Below are 11,596 nucleotides of genomic sequence, written 5' to 3' on the forward strand. Positions count from 1 at the left end.
GTGATTTGCGGCCCGAGTTGCGTGGTTACTTGGGAAGTATTGTGCTCTGCAATCTAGATTTTGGTTTTAAGGTGAAGCTATGGCTGGGCTGTGCCTCGGATTTGTTGGGCGTAGGTCGGGAGAGCTGGTGGCGGTTTGTGCTGGAGGGTTTGCTCGATTGGTTATTCACTGTTGGTGGCCAGTCAATCGACTGTTCGCGCAGCCTGTCATTTGGTTCTTGGGGTTTGTGCTCTCGAGGTTCGGGGCGTTGCTTCGTTATATCTTCACTTTAATACTAATATTCCTTGTTTGATTAACTGACTATTATGTCCAGGCGCTTAACTCATTCTATTTCATAGATTGCCAGATTTAAGGGTAATGGTTCAATAGGGTGTTAGCAATCAGAGTGGATTAGAACGAGTTGGCGCCTACAATACACCAACACTAACACACATACACCAATACTTACACGCACACATGCACCTACAACTAGCTGTAAAAGACCAGTGGGCGGGACAATGGTGCCTACCCAACAGTTGTAGGTGGGGTGTTTGGCTTAGCTACATGACTTGGTCCGGCAAGCCCATAAACATCAATTGGTAGACGTATTGCCTAGTGAAAAGACAACGCAGATGGGCGAAAGCCAGGGGATGCGTTGATAATAGCAGAATAGCAGAATAGCAGAAAAAATCAGGGCTGCCTAATTTTCTGGAAATTCTCTAAATACAGACACCACCTATTTTCACCATTGCTTTTCGCATGATATTCTTTTTGTTTGTGTGGTCAAAGATTCCAAAAACAGGGACCGAATTCTAGACCGCCCCACAGTGGTCCAGATTTGAAAATACGTGGCGAAAATTGCCAAATCATAGTAGACTGCTAGTTTTAGCCTGGATGTACAGGGGATGGCCAAAATGTTTGGGATAGGCATCTTTTTTTCTCTCGCAAAAAAAGTTCAACAAGCTGCAACTTTTCATAGAGTGCACCAAAAATCTCAAATTTTTACTGCTCATTACCCTATTATATGTGCATCATTGGTACAAATTTGAGCTGGATTGGTTAATCTTTAGCGAAGCTGGGACTATTCTAGAAAAACACTATTTTTGGACAACTGATTTTTGAACTGTCATATCTCGAAAACTAGTGAACCGATTTGAATCAAATTTTGAACGTTTATCAACAATATATTGATACTTGATTCGACGTTATAATATGTAATATTTTCTCACGACGAATAAAGTTATACTGATATTTTTACGTATATACAGGGAAATAAGTCAAATTTACAATACCACACAAAAATTTCTAAATGTGTTTTTTCTTTAATCCAAATAGGCTCTAATATATCTTACTAGAGCTATCTTAAAAACATAGGTAGGAAATTTTTGGATATCAGAGCTGAAATTTAATGACAATGATGTAAAAAATTTACCTTTTTTCAAGAAACATGCAAAAAGTGTCCATCCATCATAACTTTTTTAAACATTTGAAAAGTACCTATGTTTTAATAGCTTGTTAAGCATTAATATATTGTTGATAAACGTTTAAAATTTAATTCAATTCGGTTCATTGGTTTTCGAGATATGACAGCTCAAAAATCAGTTGTTTAAAAAATAGTGTTTTACCAGAACGGTTCTAGCATCGCGAAAGATTAACCAATCCAGATCAAATTTGTACTAATGATGCACATACAATAGGTTGACAAACTGTCAAAATTTGAGAATTTTAGATGCACTATGAAAAGATACAGCATGTTGAACTTTTTTGTGAGAGAAAAAAAGTTGCCTATCCCAAACATTTTGGCCACCCCCTGTATATACTGAAACATTATTGAGCTCTCAATTTCATATTAATGGCATTTTCATTATTTGTCGATTTCTTCGAACGAATTCCGATTGAAGGGACGAATGACCTTCAGGTTAAAGTCTCTCGAGAACAACAATAGAAATAGAAGAACGAATTCCGAATGAAATTGATGTTTTTCATACAATTTGGCTATACACATATCATAATGGCGCTAATTTTTTGGCAGCTGCAATTTTCCTTAATCAATTCTGCATACTTAGACGAGTTTTTGAACCGAATATCTGCACCGGGAGTAGCTGGGAGCAATTTGAAAGACACTTTGAAGTTGAAGTATAAGAATTTCTCGTACTAATAATATGTGATATTAATTTTGAAGCCAAAAGTGTTATTTTGATCTATTTTTCCATTGAAGATTATTATTATTATTATTATCTGTATTAACGAGATTTTTAGCCCTAGGCTAGTTCATCTCGGGGATGCCATTGAAGATGTCTAATATACACAAATACTTACGAACAAACTTCTGGAAGCCATTGAATTACTTATATCATTAGACTTTTGTAGTGGTTGAACTTGCTTATGTTCTTTATCAAAAAATAGGCATTTTTCAATCAGCAGCTATTTAGCACTGTAAAAAGATACAAAATCACGATTTCCAGTTTATTTAATAGACAGTCAACGCTTCTGATATTGTAGATGAATGATCAATATACTGAAACCCACATAAGAGATGTTCTAACATTGAGTTTCTGCCAGCTTTTCTCAAAATTAATGGTCCAATAGGTAGGAGATTGTCCGCATCACGACGGTTCAAAATCGAACGGACTCAATCTATGTACATATGTGAGTACAGTGCAGGACAAAAAACATGTATAACATGAAAATTGACCTTTGAATCTTCCATTTAGACCAAAGCTTTCGCATGACATTTTTGAGTTTAGCAAAGCCATCTTGACTAGGAAACCTTGACCGATTGGTAATTTGTAAAACTAACTGCACAGAAAAAAATATTCATGTAAAATTCAGCGAGAAATCATGCACATAAAGGGAATGCTAGAGTAAGTGCATATTTACATGAGATATCATGTAAAATTACGTTACAATCATGTAAATTTCCGCTAATAGTCACGTAACCGGTTGGTGTCTATGATGGTTTACGCGATGGTTGGCGGAAATTTACACGATGGTAATGTAATTTTACATTATATATCATGTAAAAATGCACTAACTCTAGCATTCCCTTTATGTGCATGATTTCTCGCTGGATTTTAATTACATATTTTTTTCTGTGTGAATGTTTAAAATTTTGTATTGATAGCTGAATAATTGAATTTGAGTACCCTTGAAAAAGCTCCCATACGGACCGAAACGTCGGGAAAAATCATAAACTAGTGTTTTCGATTCCCCCGCAAGACTGCAAAGCCAACATTCCGAAGCAATATCATCCCAGTCGTATCCCAACAAAGTATGTATATTTAAAACAATAGGACATGTCCTCGCGCCACTGATTGAAACAATTCTGGTTGAAGTCCCTGAATGAATGCCAGGAGAAAGCTAGAAAGGGAACATCCACGTAGCATTTTTGGTCGATTTTGTATAGACCCCCACCCCCCCCATTCACCATGTAGCATATTTTTTGCAATTTCTCATCGTAATAGGCTGTTTTACCTCACGCAAATCTGCCAGGAAAAGTCCTTCTTTCCCACACTAAATTAGCAGTGCTGTAATAGTTCATTACAGCACTGATTTGCGTAGCGTAATGAACCATTACAGCACTGTTTTCAGTTTTGATCAACTTCTTGATGCTTTCTGGACGTAGTTTTGAAAAAATGTGACAACTGCACAGTATAACCTGCTATGATCAGACTTTCTTAAACATGGCTATGCACATCAGTGTGCAGTTTGATGAAGTTTTATTAAAAAATATCCTCAAGCGGTAATTTATGTAATTGCAAAATAGTAGTTTACGCAACAAGGTGCAGAATGAAGATTTTTACAGCACGAGTTGTACACTTATCCAACGAGGCTTGCCGAGTTGGATAAGTACGACGAGTGCTGTAAAAATCGAGTTCTGCACCGAGATGCGTACAACGTTTTTTGCAATTTCATAAATTACCACTTGGTGATAGTTTTTAACAAAACTTTTTCATCAAACTGCACACTGATGTTCATAGCCATGTTTAAGAAAGTCTGATCATAGCAGGTTATACTGTGCAGTTATCACAATTTTCCAAACCTGCGTCCAGAAAGCATCAAGAAGTTGATCAAAACTGAAAACAGTGCTGTAGTGGTTCATTACGCAACGCAAATCAGTGCTGTAATGAACCATTACAGCAACTGTTAATTTGGTGTGGGAAAGTAGGCCTTTTCCTGTCAGATTTGCGTGAGGTAAAATGGCCTATTACGATGAGAAGTTGCCTAGTATCACAAACTCATTTAAATGAGTTTGTGCTAGTATCCTTCTTCCCCTCCAAAAATCGTATAAAATATCAGTGAAGCATGCAAATGTTTATGCTGAAATTAACGAATTTCTCAAGCGCGCGTGTTTTTCGTTAGTAAAACTGTCAGTTTCACCGGAAAAATACAATTGCCAGGCCCATTTAGAATGCCGACCAAAAATATTTCCATTTTATTTGAGAGGCACCTTTATTCAATCGCCATTGCCATGCATGGTGGTTGGATCATCATTTTTTATAATTGTTATATCGAAACAAGCAATGTAACTTTGAGTTTATTTTTCTATTGGAGTGTAAACATTGTTTACCATCTAATCTATTATGCAACGAACCACATGTTGCACAAAGGCTCCACCTCCTGCGCTTTTTCGAACGCACAGCTGTGGAAATCGATGTTGCAGTAATTTAGAATCGACTTTTGCATTTGTCGCATAGAAATTACCGTGATTTAGTTGTAACAAAGTGTGCTGCTTGGGATACATAATATATGCTACGTCGCAAAATCAGAGACTCCCCCTTAATATGATACGCCATTTATGGACGCTCTCAAAGTAATTCCTAGAAGAATACATGAAGGAATCTCGAAAGAATTCCTTGATAAGATTCCCTGAGAATCGCAGAAGAATCATTGAAAAAATCCTAGGAGAAAACCTTAATGGAAATCCAGGAAGAATCAATGAAGAAATCTCTAGGGGAATCTGGAAATATTCCAGGCAAAATCCCCAAAGGAATCCCGCAATGAATCTCAGGTGGTATACCTGACAGAATGCCAGAATGATTCGCAGGGGAATCAATTATAGAATCAATTAAAGAATCCAGGAAAAGGTTTCTGAAATAATCCCAGAGGAATCCCTGAAGGAATTCCACTATCAATCTCTAAAACAATCATTTTAGAAATCCCTGGATGAGTGGAGTCACAAGAGGAATTAATGTAAGAATTCTGGGGAAAATCCCGGAAGAAATCGTTAAAGAAATCTGTGGGGAAATCTTAAAGCAATCCCCGAAGGAATCTCTGAATAAATCACTAAAAAAATCCTTGAAGAAATCGCGGTAGGAGGCACTGAACAAATCAAGGAGGAATCTCTAAAACAATTCCAAGAGGAGCCCCTGAATAAATTCCTGAAGGAATCATTAAAAATCTCATGAGGAAGCCTGATAAAATACCGAGATAAATTCCTTATGAACATTCTGTGCGACTCAATGAAGGAATCACGGGAGACATTTCTGAGGGAAATCCTAAAAGGAATTCCCATATGAATAAAGAATGACGGGTGGAATTCCGGAAGAAATCATTAAAGGAATTCCAGTAGGAATCTCCGGAGGAAAAATTAAAGGCATCTCGGAAACAATCTTTTCAAAGAATCTCTGCTCTGCAAGAAATGCGTGATGCAATCTCGGATGAGGAATCCCTGAAGTAATCCCAGAAAGCATTGCAAACGAAATTTCAGCAAGCATTACTGAAGCAATCCTTTAACATAACCCTGAAGAAATCCCAGGAGAATTCCTTGAAGCAAACCTGGGAAGTATCAATGAAGGTATCCCGGCAAAAATTCCGAAATTAATCCCAAAAGAATCCCTGGAAAAACGCCGCAAGAAATCCGGAAAAATAACTCGAGAGAAATTAATGAAGAAATTCCGGGAGGAATATTTGACGAAATCTTGAGAGTAATCCTTGACAGAAACCTATGAGAATTTTCTAAAGAAATGCCGGGATAAATCCCTGATGTATACCCGAGCAGAAGAAAATAACTAGTGAATAACATATCAAGGTATTTATCTTAAATACTACCATACCTTGATATGCCCTTCATTAGGTGGTAATAAGAGGCAAAATAACAAAAACGAATACCAAAATTAAGTGTAAATAACACCTAGAAAATAACAAGTCTTGTTATTTCAATAATGAATGCATACCTAAAATTTCAAATGCTGTATTTGTTATCCCAAAGTTATTGAAAAACAAACTAATAACATTTCTTGTTATTAAACGTTTCATTTGTACGATGACTTAAAGATGTAATAGCAAATCTTGTTCTTCGATTATTTTCACTGCTAAACCAACAAATACTACATCAATACCAAACTCTGCTCAAATACCTCCAACCGTTATTGTGATGTTCTCATAACATTTCGTAGAATAACGCAGCAATAACAATTTTAAGTATTAGAGCACATGTTGCTCTTCGCATGGTATTTGTAAGGTATGCCCTTCTGCTCGGGTACGGCATTACTTGGAAAGTTTTAAAGAAATCCCTGAAAAAAAATCAGGAGGGATCTTCAAAGAAATCTAATGGAAGAATTTTGGCAGGAATCCGAGAGAAATCCTCAAAAGAGTACCAGGAGAAATGCGATCAGCATGAGCCTTCCTACTCAATGCTCGGTTTATTCTACCGAGGTCGCATCCATTTTCTTTGCCGCCACAACACCGACAAATCGGTCAGTCGTCATTATTACTGATTCAGCGAGCTTAATCTCAGCCTTACAATCCGAAAGACCTCGGCATCCATGGATCCAGCGGATAATTAAGTGCGCCCCGCCCGGCGTGACTTTTCTCTGGGTCTCAGGGCACTGCGGTGTCCCTGGCAACGAAACTACAGACCACCTAGCAGGTCAGGCGCATCCGACTGTCGCTACACTCGTACAGTGCCATCTATCGACGCCAAACGCTGGATTCGCTCAGTACTACACGATGCTTGGCAGAAGGAATAGACATAACCAAGTGGAGCGTATCTGAAGAAAATAAAGAGAAGCGTGGATCTCCATGGACTGACCTCAAGTCCATGAAGGATCAGATCATCATATCCAGACTGCGAACGGGGCACACCAGGATGTCCCCCCAAGTAACACAGCTTGTTATATAATAGTTTAAAATACACGTTTCATACAAGTTCTGTTGTATTTTTCGTGCATTATTAACGTTATATTGAACACTTATATATTCAAAACAGCGCAAAAAATGGCGGCTTATAAAACATCTTTCAGGTTATATAAGATGTATCCCAATACACTAACAGTACTTACAAAAGGCGTTCCGTCCAGCTTTCATGTATTGATTAGCTCAAATTAAGTTATTTGTCAATAAAAAAAAGCTTGTAAAATGCTTTAATAATACAATTATATTCATTGGCTTTAATTAAGTCACTTCAACGTTATATAACGGATGCACAACTTTTATATAACATATCACATGCATAAGTTGTACCTACGGGTATCATTTATTTAGCTAACCATTTTTGATAGAAATTATATGGATGCGTACACTACGTAACAATTGGCAAAACAAAGGTGAAAATATACTCTTGCAAATTTGGAATAAAAATTAAGTGATATGTGGGAATGACCAAGTATGACATTTTGTAACCGATTCTCATAAAAGTTATGACATTGCATTGTCAACACTCAATAGCAGTAGAGACATTCCACTTGCGGTTCGAAATTTATGGCGAAACAGTGGATTTTACTCATCCAAAATTCAACCGCCATTGCATTGCCATTGTAAATTATAAGTTGAACCTACTAAATGGTACGGTTTGATTAAATCTTTTTCTCAATCCACACGAAAAGCAATATGGCAGCTCTTCTATGAGGCTAACAGTGCCGTTCAAAAATATTAAGATCAATTTCAATTTCTAACAAAGTCAGAAATATAAATTAATCTTAACCAGCCAGCCGCTCACTACTGGCTATGACTCAAGTAGATTGAAAAATATGTAGTCAAAACAAATATAGTTTTCTTTAGTTCATAAAAAAAACAAAAGAAATGTTTCAATTCTGGAGCTCGATTTGAATAGGTCGTATGTACATTTGTCGATATAAAATTCGATCAGTTTATTTTAGTTATTGTAGCAATAGGGAAGATATTTTGGAAACTTTTAATGATGGAACGGAAAGCCTGTTTTGTGATGATTCTGCTGTATGTATCAACTTTGTTCAATTTCATTGATTTTTGCTATATAAAGCGCATCTAACTGATCGAATTTTTAATCGACAAAAGCACATACGACCTTTTCAAATCGAGCTCCAGAATTTGTTACATATTTGTATTTGTGTATACATACTTTTGATCGGTGCTGTAATCTGAACAAAATATACAAAACATTTGTCAACAATTCCAATGTTTGGGTTTAGAAATAAGTTGAGATAACGCTTAAATTACATTCCGATAGCAACTCCACAACAGCTTGTGGAAGACAGTTTTAACAGCATTGATAATACATCAAAAATACATGTTTTCAACCGTACTACACATTAGCCATATTTTTGTTTAAGGAAAATCTTTACAACGTCAAAATAACTTATATATAACTACATTCATAACAACACAGCAGCTGTCAAAATATTAAAACATTGCCAACAGTAACCTCACTATCGTTGCGAGTTGGTCACGGTGGTTCGTCGGAGGATTATAGTTAACGGAGGACTTCGGATGGTCCATGTTTACGAAGAATTACGAAGCCGTATATCAGATCGCTGAGACGTGGTCCTGAGTGGAAGGTTTCACACCAGCTGGAGGTTGAATGTGCGTTACCATCAACAGCAGCTGCAATCAATACCCGCAGTGCCGGCAATGTGAAATTGGTTCTCTTCAATTCATTCTTGAAAACAACATCAACAAAATCTTGCAGCAGGACAGCTTACAGTTTGTTTTGGAAGGTTGATATGACTAGAGCGGCCAAATAGATTCAAGCAGCTCTGCTTTAGTTTTGCGTAAATAGACCAGATTTTACAATATTTTTGCAGTTTGGGCGACGGAGTTCATATCGTAGGATTAATTTATACGATAAATGGTTCGTTGATGGTGGCCCGACTAAGAAGCAATAACTGGTCGCAAGAATAAAACACGGAATATGTGTGATTATTCTTGAAAACTTTACTGGGTCTTAAACAACTGTCTTGAAAAGTTATCAGGATTAGCATCCTAAAAATTCCCTAGCCAATTACAAATTGCTTCTTCTTGTTTTACGTTATAGTGTTGCGACATGATTACATTATTTCGTGTGTTGGATTATTTTGTTGTTTAATTGTAATATAAAAGTATTTTATGCGTGGAATCCCAAATGATATTTTTGAGAGCTGTTTGTTATCGCCTAACATATTTAGAGCTAGATTCTAACACAAGATGTATTATGAATCGCTTATAATATGCTTAAAAAACTTCTTTAAAAATTAAAATATCTAAAGATGTTTTCTGTGTTACTTGGGGACTCCAGAGGCGGACTCTATTTTAAGATTTAGATTTGTCTCTTTAGTAATAGTTTTTAGTTATATGCTAAAATCGCTAAGGGAATCCCGGGAGCCAACTTGTGACATAGTTGGGGGGCAAGGCCTCTCAAAACCAATGAAGCACTGTCAAAATCGATGCAGTTTTACAAATTAGGCATAAAGGGTGATACGGTCAAAATCTGGTCACACAATTTGTTTCATAACTTGAGACTGCGTACACCAAAACAGCTGATTTTTGGACCAGTATTGGTACATTATATGTAGCTTATACCATAAAATTTTCATCAAAATCGGTTTAGTATTTGCGGAGATATTGTGAATCCTAAAAACTGCAATTTTAAAATTTTGTACAAAGTGGATTAAAAAATAAGAACACATTTTTACTCTTTTATTTATAGAGCCAGAAATACTGAACCAATTTCAATGAAATTTTTTCTGTGTGTAAAGTATACATATCAAAATGTTATGTAAAAATTCCATTCAATTTGATTCAGCCGTTACAAAGTTATATTTGTTTAGGTGGTCAAATTTTGTCAAATTTTGTCGAGTCAAGTCAAATTTTGGTCACACAATTTTTTTCATAACTTTAGATTGCGTACACCAAAACAGCTGATTTTTGGATCAGTAATGGTACATTATATGTAGCTAGTACCATAAAATTTTCATCAAAATCGGTCTAGTATTTGCGGAGATATTGTTGAACCCTGAGATCCGCAATTTTAAAATTTTGTGCAAAGAGGATTCATACATTTTTACTGTTTTATTTATAGAGCCAGAGATACTTAACCGATTTCAATGAAAATTCTTCTGTATGTGTAGTATGCATATCAAAATGTTGTGTAAAAATTTCATTCAATTTGATCCAGCCGTTACAAAGTTATATTTGCTTAAGTGGCACCCGGTCAGTTTTTTTCATATTCAAACTGCTACAACTTTGAAAGTATTCATACAAAATGGCTCAAAATTTTACTAAGAACGTATTTTCATAATAGTACTATACAGTAAAATTTTGATAAAAATCGGAGCAGTATTGGTAGTTCTATAATCAAAATTGTGCTTTATTGACCTTAAATTTCCGAAAATTTACTATGGAGCGCCTTTGTACAAAATTTAAAAAAGGTAGGTCGATGGTTTTGTCTATATATCAACCAATACTCAATCGATTTTGATGAAAATTTTATGGTATAAGCTACATATAATGTAGCATTACTGGTCCAAAATTCAGCTGTTTTGGTGTACGCAGTCTAAAGTAATGAAAAAAATTGTGTGACCAAATTTTGACCGTATCACCCTTTATTCTCGTGGAATAGTGCATCTAGTCGAAAAAAGTTGCATTTTGTCTGTAAGTAAATATACTTACAGATATTCCCCTAACAAGCCCAGGTTAAACATCATCAGTTTCATTTTGTTCAATTTTGAAGAGCACAAGTTGGCGCGTATGCCCGTGCTGGAAAATAACGCTGAAGGAATCCCAGGAATAATCCGAGAGGAATCAATAAAAGATTCACTGGATAAAAATCATAACAATACATCTGGAGGAATTCTTCATAGAATCCTGGAAGAATCGCCGAGTGAATCCCTGTAGAAATCCCGGAAGGAGACAAGAATCAATGGAGGATTCCCGGAGAAAATCGTTAAGTGAATCCCTGTAGGAATCCCAAAAGGATACCCGGGAAGGAATCAATGAAAGAATCCCTGAAAGAATTCTTGAGGAATCCCTGAAAAAAAAATCTATTTCTTTGGGAATCCCATGAGAGGAATCCTTGAAAGAATGCCGGAATTGTTGAATATGGTTAAATTCCTGTGGAAGACCAAGATATCTGTGATATAATTTACATCAGTTCCATCTAGTGCAGTAATTTTAATTGCTGTATTCTCCATTCCATCAGAGATTACTCCAGGATTATTTCTGGAATTTCTAACGGGATTTCATCTCCAATTTCTTTTTTGATTTTTCCCGGGTTTGTTTCACAAATTTCAACCAAAATTAATTCAGTATTTGTTTCAAAAATATTCCCGGTATTCCTTCTGACATTTCACCATTGATGTCTACCGGGATTCCATTAGGATTTTTTCCCCGATACCCCTGCCGGAATTTTTCCACATATTTATTTTAAAACTCATTAAGGGAT

The sequence above is a fragment of the Aedes albopictus genome, chromosome 3, assembly GCF_035046485.1.
Source record: "Aedes albopictus strain Foshan chromosome 3, AalbF5, whole genome shotgun sequence".
Classification (NCBI taxonomy): domain Eukaryota; kingdom Metazoa; phylum Arthropoda; class Insecta; order Diptera; family Culicidae; genus Aedes; species Aedes albopictus.